Source organism: Scardinius erythrophthalmus (genome assembly GCF_964197995.2).
Source record: "Scardinius erythrophthalmus genome assembly, chromosome: 1".
In the NCBI taxonomy this organism is placed as follows: domain Eukaryota; kingdom Metazoa; phylum Chordata; class Actinopteri; order Cypriniformes; family Leuciscidae; genus Scardinius; species Scardinius erythrophthalmus.
The window spans coordinates 46,081,803-46,094,120 of NC_138221.1; positions in this window are offsets into that span (position 1 = coordinate 46,081,803).

A 12,318-nucleotide genomic window follows, 5' to 3' on the forward strand; every position below is an offset into this window, starting at 1 on the left:
TTTGAACAGAAGTGTACAGTATATAATATTTATAAATAAATAAACAAACAAAGATACTAAATCATAAGTGCAGTCCTCTTAATAATTTGATTGATTTGACCAAGTCTTTTAGAGCAAGACACTTGTAAGAAGTGATGAGTGTGAAAGCAAACTCAGAAGGAATGGAGTGATAGGACACAAGTGATGCATGTTTATTTAGCCTTTGATCTGTGTGCTGTTAGGAGCTCAGCGCTGCGAGAGAAAGAAAGCAAGAGGACTCATATCTCCACCTACTGAAGATTACGCATTAACCATTCGCACTAGAAGGGGTCTCAAATGGATTCGCTCACATTCATGTTTGTCATGGCAACCAAATAAAGTGCGCAAGACAAAAAGATTGGAGACTCTTTTAAGAGCTAATGGTTGAGAAACAAACTAACAAATAAATAAATAAATAAGAAAAAGTATAGCGCTTGAGAGGAACAAATGAACAGATCACTTTTAGTACTCATAGGACTATTTGGGGGAAAAAAGCGTATGACAAGTAAGCAGAATAGTTAACATTATATACACAGACAGTCCTAATGTCTTTGACTGCTTCCCTGCATCCTTCCTGACTGCTGCCTTATCAAAGAGCTCCTTTCAGAGCAGGACTGAGGTGCAGAGAATGGCCAGAGAGGGAGACCCAGACACAGTTTGGCTTTTGTCAGAGTTGATTTGAAGTCACAACTGCTTGTGCTAAATGTTGTGCTTAACAGACAAATGTTCACATAATAAAATAGTCTGATAAACAGAACAGAAGGTGAGATGCACAGGACAGAGCACAAATTAAGCAGAAGGTCAGTAAGACATGAATAGTGTCTGTGAAGTGAATAGTGCAATGGAGAATTCAAGTTTTAAAAAAACAACTTGACACCTCTCAACTCCTAAAGGAAGATGAAATGCTTTCATTTTATGAATAAAAACATATTGGGCCCTATTTTAAAGATCTAAGCCCATGGTCTAAAGCGGATGGTGCAAGTGTACTTAAGGCTTGCACAAATCCACATTTGCTAGTGAAAAATGGTCGGCGTACTCGGCGCATGGTCTAAAAGGGTTGTCCCTGTTCTCTTAATGAGGAATGGGTGTGTTTTGGGCGTAACGTGCAATAAACCAATCAGAGTCTCATCTCCCATTCCCTTTAAAAGCCAGCTGTGCTCGAGGATTCACTATTTACATGGCAAAATTTGCATGCGGAAAAACTGAACACTTCTCTAGCGAGGAAACGGATCTGTTCGTGCACGAGGTTAAAGCACACAAGCAGACCATCTACGGGACAAAGTGTATGCGCGTTGTGGACCCGGCTATACGTGCTCTTTAAATTAAATAAAAAAAAAAATCTGTTTCAGTTGCCTCAAAATAGCAACGCGCCAACAATGTGCCAGAACACACCTCGTTTTCAGACCAGCGCACAAATGGGCGCAAATGCATTTGCTATTTAAACAACGTGGCGCAGGACGTGAAAATGAAAACTGCGTCAGGCTGAAACTAGCATAACACACTTGCGTCGCGCCTGGCACTGCATTGCGCCAGGTATATGATAGGGCCCATTGAGTTCAATCACAAATACACTAGAAATTGGTATAGGGATTATTCAGTAATACCTTAACTTTGATCTTAACAGAGAGAACTGTAAGCATCAAGAGGGATGTGGACATTGAGGGGGTGTCTATATCTGTGACAGTTTGTGCATTTTTTTATTTGTGTATACTTGAATGTTTGTGTAAGGGCAATCCAAATGAAAGCAAGAAGAACAGGACTGACTAAGAAATACTTCCTTGACCCAAGCAGAATATATGGCAGCCGCCAATAAGCACAAACACTATTTATCCTGTCAAAGCAATACAATTTTGCTCAAGCTGAAAGATTTTTACAGATTGAAAGAAGCTATTTGGAGGGCACGCTTTTTTAAAATAGAAAGCTAAATGTAAGATATTAGCAGCTGCACTGCCTCTGTGCTCTCTCTGTGCTTTGAAATGGATAGATAGATGAAAGTGATGGGGAAGACAGGCTGGCCTCACCTCCTGCACTCTGGGAAGGCCCAGTGTGAGTAATACATCCACTCCAACTATTCATTATCCTCTGCTCAGTCCTCACACACTTGCACAGAGCAGAACACAGTGTGGTTATAAACAATAGTAGAGTAATATTGTATTATAATATATGTAAAATATTTTAAAATGCAATTTATTCTTGTGTTGGCAAAGCTGAATTTTCAGCATCATTACTCCAGTCACATGATCCTTCAGAAATCAGTCTAATATGATGATTTGCTTCTCAAGAAACATGTATTATTATTATTATTTGGGAACTTGTCACTTTTGGTCAATTTAATGCATTCTTGTAGAATAAAAGTATTTATTTCTTTTTGATTAGTATACATTTACACACACATCTCCATATTGTAGGATTGAAAATATAACCAAATATACTTGAAAATGAACAAAGACATTTGCTTTACTGTTCCAACCCCCTCTTTCTTACCACAAGGGCCATTTGGAATTCCTAAAGACAAAGAGTGTAAAGGGAAGAGGAGAGGGAAGTCTGGGCATCTCTGCTTAGACTGTTGCCCCCGCGACCTGGCCTCGGATAAGCGGAAGAAGATGATACAAAAAAAGTGTTGATGGCGATCAGGACCTGTAGGCCAAGATGTGTGTACTTTGGGGGTCCAGTGGTCACACCTTTAGTACGGTGGGGGAAGTTGTACAGTAACTATCTGATTGGTCAGTTTGAATGTCTCACATTTGGGTTGCAGTCACATGGTCAAGGAAGGGATAAAAGAATATTACAACCGTTGCTCTGTCTCTTTTATTCTCTGGCGCTCTCCTTCTCTCTGCTCTTCGCTGAGGCTTCTTTGTGCTGTCCCTTTCCCTTTCTCTGGGCACTCTTACTTTGCCTCATAGTCAAGTCATACGGGTTTAGAACGACATAACAACTAATTACTGGGCGAACTAGTCTCAAAAATGCAAGCAGGTTTGACACATGCTACTGTACATAGCATTGTGACACATTTTCCCTGAACTCGACAACATCACTGTGACTCTCCAACTGTTATTTTTTTGTTCTCCATTTTCCATTTATTCTTTCTTTATCCACGACTGTTCTCAAAAGACTGCTGCTGCTGCTGCCTAATAATTGAATTTATTCATTATACCTCTGCAAATTTTAAAAGCCACATTGATTGTAAAGCTGGACTTCAGCCGAGAGGAGGTCAAGATTTTATTTTCCACACCAGGGTGACACCAATTATATTTTTTATTCACTTTTATTACTTTCAAAGGCTGGATGGTGTGCATTCTCGCATTGGTTTCATCAGAAAGGTTTATTCAAGGAGAGCATGCTGTTTTTGTCTTTTTCTTCCTTTGCTGAAGAAACACCAAGGCCACAGACAAAAGAGTCTCTATAAGCAGCAATGAATCATTGGTTTGTGCCAAGAGAAAGAATAAATAATAGTGGCTTTACCATCCCTTTGTCCATCAATTTTTTCTCTCCTTCTTTGCAAAACCACCCCCCACCCTACGCTGCGCAGACCTGCCAGTGAGGGAATGTGGAGCTGTCACTGGGTTCTTCTGGTGTGTCATCCCTCTGGTTACCCTCTTGCCTAGAAGGCTGTGGTGAATAGTGACAGTGCTGCTAGTCATGATTATAGCCGCTCTCCCTAGACTCAGTGTTAATTTTTACACAGTTTTAAGTCATCTTGGTCTATTTTACTCAAACTGAAATGGCATTGTCAACATAAATAACATTTTAGGTGGGGATAATGCAAATAATTTCAAATTTTACAGTTTAGCTAACACACTAAAAAGACACGCACAGCACAATTATTTAAACTGACGCACAGAGAGCAAAACCTCTTCTCAAGTCTCCAAAAGTCTAAACACATTTTCTGCTTTACACACATTTTGCAATTCAAAATGGCACTTTTTAAATTCACTAAACACGATTCTCTGCATAAGACACAACAATCTGACATAAAGTCACATGTTTACCATTTCAAAACACTGCCATTCAGAATGACACTACTTGAGCTAATTGGCCAATAATACATGTCCCACCTGGCCAAACACCTCAATGCTTAATTGTTAACACTTCAATCTTTTTCAGTTTACTGTTTTTTGTGAGCATATTTTTGTTCAGTCCAATGTAAATATCTGCTGTGCATATGTTGCACTGACTTGTTTGGTGAAAAAAAAAAAAAAATGTTTCAACACCATGTGTGTATCTGCAAATATTTCTGTGCATGTGAACAATCTGAAGAATTTTCTACAATTTGAACTATTTTAGTATTATGGCAAAGCATACTAAAGATGAGAGTGCTTTTCATTATGCCCAACAGTTTGTAGTTGGTTAGACAACAATCTGGTAATATGAATGAAGTGTGTGCCATTTTGTGCAAAAGTTTGATTTTGATAATGCTATATGTAGTTTTGGTTGCAGTGCTTCATTTTGCAGGATATATTAGGTATTTTGCAGTTTGGGTGTGTGGTTTTGTGAATTGTGTTAAGTATTTTGATAAAACCAGCCTACTTTGTGCGTGCGTGTTTTTTTTCATTTTGCTGGCAAACATCTTTTGTTTCCCCACATAGATGGGAATATCCAAAATCCTTGTCCTGGGAACATTTTTTGGTCCCCATGAGGAAACCAGCTTATAAATAAAACTAAGTGATGTTTTTTGAAAATGTTAACAAACATTTCCTGTGATGGGTTGGTTTAGGGGTGGGTTTAGTGTAAGGGGAAATGATATACAGTTTATACAGTATAAAAATCATTATGTCTATGGAAAATTCCCATAAAACATGAAAACACTAAATGTTTGTGTGTCTCTGTGTGTGTTAAAATTGCCCTAGTGTATATTTATTCTGACTAGCATACAACATATAATTCATGTTTACCGGCTTTGCATTCTTCATTGTGCCAATGTAAGTTGCGACATTTGTCATAACAAATGTATTATTAATACAATTTACATTTGCATTATACATAGCAAAATTATGTTTCTTGTTAGTCCATTGTTATTATCTTACATCTTTTTTTTCTTGTCATATTTTTTCAACAGTATATTTAAACTGCTTGCAATTCATATTTTGGTCTTGTTATCAACTGTTTTGGTATTTTTATCAAATAATTTAATAAAGCCAAGTGGTCAATTTGAGCAATGACAAAATGGCGTGCCAAAATTGGCAAATATTAGGCTAAAAGCACTTTATGAAATAGCATATTTGACAAGTCTCTTGTTGAACAGACCTCAAGGAGGACATGGAAGTTAAAGACTCTGAATTCCCCCGTTGCTTATTACAGTCAATGTCAACTGACACAGGGGGGGAAACCCATTGAGGATCTTTATTCACTGACGGGGACGCAATTGAATAAACTCTCTTTGAATAGTCAGTCTGTAAAGTTTAGCGATATGAAAACAGTTTTCTCTATTGCCCACTTCTTTTCATGTTAGACACTCCACCCCTCTGCAGTGTGGAGACAGCTGTCAAAATGTGTCTTTAAAGAAATAAATTAATAAATGAAAACTTTTGAGAGTATCTTTTTCTATTCCTCTCTTCTTTGATCTGACCCTGGGGAGGAATCGCAGGACGGTTCCTGTCATCCGGGTGTGGGGAAACAGAGGCTGTCAGACTTCAGGCAGGATCCCAGCTGGGCTGCACTATGCTTGGCCTGGCCCTCACGGAGGGATACTCTGGAAAAATCCCATCTCTCCAGGGAGGGGTGAGAGGTGAACGGACCCAGAGGGAGAGCAGGGAGAGTAGGCGTAGGCATTCTTGAAGCGAAATCAGCCACACATTCAGACAGGTTCAGGTTAAATCATCTTTGTCATTCGCCATTCCTTGAGATGTGACATAAAATTAAGCCTAAGGTCTGTTTCACACATACATTTCTGCAGCACTTGACCAAGCTTACCTTGTGATTTCACAGTCTCATGTTTCTGTGTTCACACTTCAGCTCTAGACATAATGTAAAGTAATTCCTGGGTTACCAAATTAAGTTCTTCTTTTAATATTGGTCAACATACTTTCTATGCGTTTATGTTTTCTTTACATGTACTTATGGGATAACTTGTCATAAACAATGCATGTTAAATAATCAAATGGACATTTTATATTAAAAATGTAAGTGATGGGGATTTCATCTGTAAATTACATCATTTGAGGCCATTCACACAGAATGTGTTTCTGCGCTGAAAAGAGCGAGACGTGGGGGAGTGCAATGCAAGGCTTGGAGATATTTTTTAAAACCTTTTTTTTTAACTTAAGCACTTTTCAGAATGTGTGAGATGCTGTGAAAGATGCATGACGTGAGCACAACAGTCAAACACGTCCGTCCGTCTAGCATAGTGCATGTTTACATAAACAAACAATGGAAAAGCAGACCAAAAATATGTTCTGTGTGAACGGTCAAAAAAGACATAAGTGATGTCTTTATGAAAACAAAAAGCACTTCCAGTATGAGCAATGGCTGCAAACCATGATGCTTCCACTCTGGAGAAGTGAGAGTGAAAAGCATTATTTTCCCAGAAAACATATTGATAGAGCAATTACTTGAATTAATTCTATGAGGGATTCAATATTGTAATGCAGTGCTTTTAAAAGTAATAGTCCCCTACACTGTTCAGTTAGCAAACCCTTTTATCCAAAGTGACTGAATATAGCCAAAACCTGGAAGAAAAACAAAAATAGTGCTCTGGTCTGTATGCTAGAAGAGCACATTAGCATCCAACTGGTTTCATTTAACATATAGCCTATAATGGATGCAGCACCACCCTGATGCTACTACCGTCAACACTATTGAGCCATTACACGAAGCAGCTTTTCTGTCAATAAAGTCTATATTTGAGCTTTAGAGATGAGAATTAAGAGCCTTTGATTCTTTTCCGCACAAACCATCTACAGTCTATCAGGAATATTTAATGTGCTGCTCAGCATGCCCAGATACTTTTAAACAGGTATTTCTGCACTACTATGGCCTCTGATAACCGTGAATTCATTAATATGTATGTATTCAAATGATAGCTACAATGCCTTGTGGTAATGTCAGTAGTGAAATGTTTGTGGAGTTGTATAATAGCATTTCCAAGACTGTTTCACAAATGACCACACACAGGAGAAAACAGACATTATATTATGGTGCAATATTAGTTGTGTATTTGTTCTGGCCCTCAGGACAGAGACAAGGGAAGACCTCTCCACAACAAAGATGCGCAGAAAACCCAAATGCATTCACAAAGTATGCATGATAAATTAAGAAAGAAAGAAAGACAAAGAAAAACAAGCAAATCATGAGAACCATCGAAGGTAAGGGCTGAAATCACAGCTTGATAAGGCAGCAAGCGCTGCAAGTCTGAATTTGCCCGAGAGCATTCTCTCCTCTACACATGTATCATCTTGAAGTCTTCTAAGAAGCGGCTCCCCTGCCATGAGGTTTCAGCAATGTGTCATACTAAGTGAGACTCTGCGCTGAATTTCATATGCAGGCATTTTGGGGACTGCCCTTTTCAGCATTATGAACACAGTCTTACTCCACCCTGGCATCGCCTTCTCTTTCGCGCTATTACTATTTCGCTCCTGGCCAGTGCTCTGTCCGTTATGATATTAATGAGAAGCGAACGGCTATTTTCTTTTAATCATGAGGAGAGCGGGGAGTGAACAGGACAGCTGTGAGTATTTTTGGGAGGGTCAGAGGAGGCTGACTTTTTCTTCCTCTAGCAGCGAATCGGTGATAAGATGAGGTTATTAACATGCTCCATTTTCAGTTTGAGGGCGTCCTTTGGTCAAATGGAGCAGCACTGAATAAATGTTTGAGTGTATTATAATAACTGCTGTAACTTTGATGACATGCAGGGAATACGAGGTTTTAGACCAGCCTAGACTCACAACTAGGGGAAGGAATTTAATGATTCCGGCTCTGGTTTTAGTACTTTGAAAGAATAGATATAGGGGGATAGCTCAAATAATGAGATCATTTCAATAATAAATCTATTGAAAACTATAGGATTTAGCATTCCTGTGACCCTACAGAGGATAAGTGGTTTGAGAATGGATGGATGGATAAACTGAAAACAATTATTGCAAGAGGTGTGATCACCTACACACACTTTACAAAGTTGCCATTAATTATTATTATTATTATTTTTTTTAATATTGCAGTATTTATAATAAATGATTTATCCAAGTGATTTATCGTTATTTTTCTGTTCTTGTGCCCACTCAAAAAAAATTATATGTTGGCTTTAATTAACATGTAAACATGTTCCACGTAACTTGGTTACGTTGGATTTATGATTTATAAACTTAAGTTAATTACATAAGGTTAATTCAATGCTGTTTAGTTGAATAAGGTTAACAGTCTTAATTTTGTCCAAAACAATTAAGTTAATTAAGTTCAATTAACCTAAAATGAATATTTTTTACATTCAACCAAAACAAATAATCCAGTTTCATTATGAGTTTACTCAATGAATACATTCACTTTTTCTTTTTACAATTTTGTTTATATCTTTATAAACATTTCCAATGTGAACATGTACAAAATATTTAATCTGTAAAGACTGCCTTCACTTTTCAAGAAAAATTATTGTTAATTAAATAATAAATAATTAAAAATAAAAGCATGTTGCCTTTAAGTGAAAGGATTTATCAAATAGCCTACTTAGAAATGTGTTCTGCAAAAAAAAAAAAAAAAAGCAGCAAACAATTTATCAGTTGTTAAAAACAAGACTATTATTCAAAGGAATGTAACATGGTTGATGAAACAAAGGTACTGTAACAGTCAACACTGCAACATAATAGAAAGATCAGAAATGGTCCTGACCTCAGATTACAGGACTTTATTATTCAGGCGTAAATAAGACCAAGCATCGAAGAACACACATCTGCACATTGTTCAGGTTGTCATGTATTTAGATGCCTTAAATCATGATGCCAACATCTTTGTAATGATCTGTAGCTTCTGCCCCTTCATGTCTGACCACATAGATTCCTAGGGTGGTCTTGCGTATCGAGGTTAGGGCTTCATAATGTTCAACAGCCTAAAAAAAAAAGTCAGGGGTGAAAGGGGGAGTTGGTTTTAGAGAAACATGCAATAATTTTTGAAAATGTAAATAATTTTCCATGTCTACTTATGTACCACGTCTTTAAGGCCCTGACGAGAACGTCGGTCTCCTCAGCTGTGAACCGCTCCTGGCGTGCGCCTGGCAAATCCGCCGTTATAATAGCAATCCGCCATGGAACAAGCCCGCCTGCTCGAAAAGGGAATGTGAGATGTCGCTCTGATTGGTTTATTTCACGTTACGCCCAAACCACACCTATGAATAATGAAGCTACTTCAGACCTTTATCCCGCCGGTATAATAGCAACAGCGCCCAAGACCCGCCCACAAAGTTACATGCGTTTCACGCTTGATACTTGCGTTTCAGATCGTTAAAATAGGGCCCTGTGTCTGTGTCCATGTACCAACCTGAAGTATTTTAAAAGCTTAGATCTGGATGTGTGAGAAGAGCCACAATCTCTGCACATCACATGTAGGACTCCAAAATTCTGAGAAAACAAAAAATGAAGATGTGAGTCATCAAAGAATAATAATAATAAAAATACAAAAAAAATCTAGGTTGCCAACTACTAAACTGTAGTAAAATTAATTTGGATAACCTAACAAGCATACCAGATGCTAGATGCCATCTTATTCAAGTCAGTGTCAAACGTGCTTATTGCCATATATTATTTGATTATAAAAATGCTCAATATTAAGGCAGTTATTAAAATTGATACTAAAACTTGATAAAACTGCTTTTTTGGGGCATAAAATGGAGAAACTCTTCTTAACTAGCAATTTAATAAAAAATAAGGTCATTTGCAATTTTTTTGTATGGGTGAATTTAAATATCAAAGCTCAGCGAGTTTAACATCACATAAGAGCTAAAAAAAAAACACTAACAACAATGCCAGAACCACTTGAGGGATACAGCAACTTCAATAAAATACCAACAAAAACATTTACTGACAGCCTCAATATTAAAGGATAGGAAGTAAAATAACTCATCTGTTTGTCCAGATAAATACAAAATGTTGATTGCATCCTCCATTTGAGCATGATTTGATTCTCACAAAATGGAGAACGAGTGCTACTAGATGAGCGACGCATTGGAAGTGCTTTGAAATATTTCCATGTTGACCAAAGTGCGGTACTGCAGAGGTAACAACTGCATTTCGTTCATTTAACTTAAGTGAGTTGTGTTCATTTGAGAAATTACTTTTTCTAATTCTGTCAACACAGCTGTTTTAGTTTTAATGCACAAAAGAGCATTATTTAATTTGAACAGTTTATTCTTTGGATCAACAACAGCCATATTTGATTTTTGTAATCCAAATAACTTCCTCTACCTCTTGCAGTGGCATCTCTTCTCTTCTCTGATGACGTGTTTACTGGCGTGAGGGCGAGATCAACCTGTCACTCACATGACATCACAGCAATAGCAAACCACAACCATCTAATGATCCAATCAAATCATTTTTTTGACTCACTAAAAAGAACCTGTTTACAAGAGCCATCAGTTCAGAAATTGGAGAAATTATAGATTCAATAGCTGTGTTTTAACTTCCATATTCTGTCTGCATGAGTTGAAGAATGTGCATCCAAGACGCATTAAGGCTGGAATACACCACAAGGCATTAGCCCTGGATATATACAGAATATATCTTCAGACAATAATTTCATCCAGTTGGAGAAAATCAAACATGTTATTTTGAGCCAATATTTGTCTCTTTTCATTTGTTGCACATCTCCTAACGAGGCACATGTTCTGCATGTGGAAGTCTGGTAGTGTCTGTTCCTCAGTCGCCTATAGTGTTTTAGAATCTGCTCAGATTTGAAAAGTAATGTAGTGTATTCCAGCATTTAACAAAACATTCAGCGTCATTCTGAGGTAGCAGCCTCAGCGAGGGGGGTAATAATGTGGCAGGGGTCGAAATTGAGCACAACACCAGAACATGCTGTTTTTAACCCTACTGCCAAGACTGTTCACTGTTCAATTACCAGCCTTCTAAAAGTGAAACAGTATGCATATTCTCTGTGTGATGTAATATAGTATAATAGCCTATAATGATATTGTACATTGAGTCTACTTAGCAAACAAATACCTAGTTGTACTTTGTGAGTCTTACAATACAGACGATTCGCAAACATTTCACCTAAGCTAATTAGGCAAAAGGAAAAAATATGTGCTATCAGCAGTCTTGTAGCTGAGTCTTGATCTCTTTGGCTTATTCCAGACACTGGCAGCAAATCCACAAGCTTACGACAATAACTAACTTTCTTTAATTTAATTGCCTTGCCTTGGATTTTTCTTTGTTACTTTCAGCTTTCTTCTCACATTAGCGATCCAGCCACAGACACTCTCATGTGCGGTGGCATGAAGCATGGGGGTTGCAGTGGTAAGCCATTGATTTTAAATGTGACATTAAATGTGACTTTCTGTGAGTCAGGATGATGCATGATAGAGAAAGCAGATACAGAGACAGAAAGGTGATGCCGAACACAGAAAAGTACAGCAAACTTGAGTTTTGTCTTCATATGCTAGAAACAACAATGAAAAAACAGCAATCTGCTGTGAGTTGTGCTGATGAGTAGTTTCAAAGTCTCCAGATTGATGCTGCATGAAGTGATTAATCTACTTAACTCTGAAATTGCATTAATAATTATTTCACACTTCTGTTGAAGACGCCTTGTCTGCAAAATTAGAGTCAATCAAATGGTTTGAAATTTGTTATTGGAAAAAAAGGAATAAATAGGGAATAAGTTTCATTTGCTCTTGATGACAGTAAACAAAGGACGTAGAAAGAGTCATTAGGGAATTATTTGATCTCTCATCTCATTTATTAGTAAAGCTATGTAATCCTACTGCAGAGAGAGGGAGGAAATTGTAAACATTTGATATTTCCTCAGTTTTGAAATGAAAGAATGAGGGAATGGTAATATTTAACCCACTCCAGTGTACCAGTGTATTGCCATTTGCACAGGTACGTTACAGTGCAGGTACACTGGAATTCTTGTGCGTTTCTCAGAGTCAGCTTTTATTTAAAAATATATAGATTTTAAGGGAGAGGAAGGAGCAGCAAACATTTTAAAAGTGCAAAATAAGAGACTATGTACAAATATACTTTCTAATTTAAGTAAGTACACATTATAAAAGATAAAATAGATTAATAATATTGCATGTTGTAAACTCTACATAAGTTATATTGCACAAGTTATTACAATGATAATGATAATGCACCTGGATTAAAAATATGGAATGGG